Genomic DNA, 2946 nt, shown 5'->3' with positions numbered 1-2946 from the left:
CCAAATTTTAAAAGGATAAATCAAGAGTAGTTCAGCACAGTTAAATCAAAACATGACATGGACTAGTGTCTGTGAATATTAAGCCACAAAAAGACTATTTAAATATGAATCCTGCATGTTCTGCGTGTCTGTATGAATGAATGGCGCAGACGAGTGGTTTCGTTTACTACACACATACTGAAGCGCGCGTGATGCTCCCGATGTTTTCAGCCTCTGCCGCCTTAATGTATGGGTACATGAACAATCTCTAGAACTGCTTTGAGAGTCGCTACATTTTACCGTTTCTTTTGAGAAAATCTATCGTCCTATCATATACAATCAGAAACTTAGTCTTCAGAGCAATAATAATTATAAATATTTTTTAAAATATATATTTACCAGAATTTATTTAGCAGAAACATGTAAATACACAACACAGTATTTCTGGAAAAAAAGAAAGAAATAAAATAATCATAAATAAATTGTTTATAAAATTGATTAATTAGAGATACTTTTGATTATTACAATTTAATGAAACTATTAAAATGGAATCCAGAAAAAAAGAATGGAAAACACAGTATTTGGTAAAAAAAAAAAATAATAATAATAATAAATAAATAAAATAAAACTGAATTTCGGGGGAAAAAAATAAAACATTCCATAGGGCCTTAAAAATGTAATTTTTGTAATAAATTGCTGTTAAATTGTGTAAGTTTCATGATTTCAATTAATTAGACATGCTTTTTAAATAATAAAAATTTAATCTAACATTACAAGACAGTCTAGAAAAATTAAAAAGGAAAAAAATGAAATGCAGAAAAATCAAAACAGAAAAAAAACGGAATTTAGGAAAAATAAAAACTTTTTACTTAAAAATTTCACAGCGCCCTACATATATACTGTGTTAAAGATCCGAGCCACAATGAGAAAATTCTCTAAGAGAGGCAGTTCTTCAGATCTATTTCAATATCTAATCTTTTTTAATAAATCTGCAAAGATGTCAACAATTCTGTGTTTTTCTGTCAATATGGGGTGCTGTGTGTACATTAATGAGGAAAAAAAATTAACTTAAATGATTTTAGCAAATGGCTGCAATATAACAAAGAGTGAAAAATTTAAGGGGGTCTGAATACTTTCCGTACCCACTGTATATACTGTGTTAAAGATCCGAGGCACAATGAGAAAATTATCTAAGAGAGGCAGTTCTTCAGATCTATTTCAATATCTAATGAAATAGATCCCACCCTCTCCTCCCCCCCAAAACAGCCACATACGCCAAACCCTCAATCTTCAATTGCCGACACAACCCTAGTCCATCCGTCGCCAGCACACCAAAAGCAAAGGGCTCTGCAGCCAGAGAGAATCGGTCGAGCGTTGCCATGGAGACCATTTGTTCACACTTACAACTCTACAATTCCCCTCCTCTCTCCTCATCCTCCTCCTCCTCCCCCAGTAACCCTTTCCAGATTTCCGCACCACCCCCAACCCGGAGCGGAGGATGATTCCGATCGGGAGGGGGAGTGTGTTGTAAAAAGAGAAAGCTTACCTTTGGAACAAAGACTATGAGAAGGTGAAGAAGGAGAAGACTGTTAAACGTGTCTGGTTCCATAGTGATAATTGCCCTTTCTATCTGTTTTTATAATAGTGATGACAAAATTGTGGAACTCCACTCCAGTTTTTGTTGTCACACCACCTTGTTGCCCATAGTGATACAAAAACAGAGGATCGTGCTGCGAAAAAGAAGTCTCTCACAGCAGGTGTCTGTTTGGGGTGCAAAAATATACATCCTGGTAACTACACCCAGTGACACATGCAGGAAGGCTGTTCGGGGATGAGTTTTTCAGAAACGTAAGAGATTCCAGCTAGCCGAGTTTCTGCTGCGGGCTTTATATTGCAACAGTGCAACAAGTTCTGGCTGGCAAACAAGACGCTCGATTAAAAGAAAAGCACTATTAAATGCACAATCTGCTTTAATATGCATTGCTTTTAAATGCAGTAAAACAACAGTGCCATTTCTCATTGAAAAACCTCTTTGGAAGACAGTGAGGCGAAGATTACCTGACTACCAATGCTAAATGCCAAATGGCATCAGGTCAACAGTAGCCAATATATTTAAGAGGGAAGGAAGACAGAAACTTCCTAAAGTGATTCTGTCACACCACATTGTCTCCACATTACGTCTGTACCTCAATGCTCGGATTTCAGAGTCACGCAGACTGAGGAATCAATCTTTTGATAATCTGCAAGAACAACATGGCCTTTACTCCATACCTACTTTGATTGACTTGATTCCATTTCAACAACAATTAGATTATCGCACGCCCTTCAAGATCTTATGAGTCAGTGTGGCGATCTCTACAGCTGTACGTGAAAAGCTTCCACACGTTTAAACTTCCTGATTTATAGTCTGCTGTTACCACCAAACAGACGGACACTGTCTAAAGACACATGAGACTGCATTAAATTTGCTTTGCTGTATCTGTTAGCACATTTCAACACAAGACAGGTTCTGAGTAGGGCTGGGCGATATGACGATATTATCGTATATCGACGATGTCTCATAAGTATTACGATGTCGATGTCAACAGTCAGGCAACAGACGATTATCTGCAAACGGATGAAGACATTAGTAGGCTTCTCAGCTCACCCCTTTAACATACACGCGTTCTGAGTTTAACACTGAATATTATATTGTGGGCGTTGTATTTTGATTAATAAAATAAAAATTATAAAAATTACAATACAAAAATGAAATTTAAATTACCCTGCTTTTAAATAAATAAAGCAGTTACTTTTATTTCGTTAAAAACGGGCCAAAAGAGACCTCCGAACTAGTAGGCTACCAGAAAGGGAAAAAAACCCTTATTGTTTTTGCTCAGAATTCGTTTTTAATCAATGCATGATTTTAGTCATACATGATAAATATCAAATACGTTATAGCTTGACTACAAGTTTAAAAACAACGCT

The 2946-nt window shown here is 36.2% G+C and overlaps 1 protein-coding gene across 1 annotated transcript in view; it reads right to left on the bottom strand.

Annotated features, from left to right (window-relative positions):
- Positions 1-1543, bottom strand: part of LOC107717541 (DNA-binding protein RFX2-like) — a 27732-nt gene extending 26189 nt beyond the window's left edge. The window contains exon 1 of the mRNA XM_016524320.1: positions 1526-1543. The gene's annotated coding sequence lies outside the window, so the exon portion shown is untranslated. The remainder of the gene's footprint in view (positions 1-1525) is intronic.
- Between the last annotated feature and the right edge of the window lie 1403 nt (positions 1544-2946).

Source organism: Sinocyclocheilus rhinocerous, unplaced genomic scaffold (genome assembly GCF_001515625.1).
Source record: "Sinocyclocheilus rhinocerous isolate Xijiao unplaced genomic scaffold, SAMN03320098_v1.1 scaffold813, whole genome shotgun sequence".
NCBI classification, from domain to species: Eukaryota; Metazoa; Chordata; class Actinopteri; order Cypriniformes; family Cyprinidae; genus Sinocyclocheilus; species Sinocyclocheilus rhinocerous.
The sequence above is the reverse complement of the archived record's forward strand: the minus strand, read 5'-3'. Positions and strand labels throughout refer to the sequence as shown.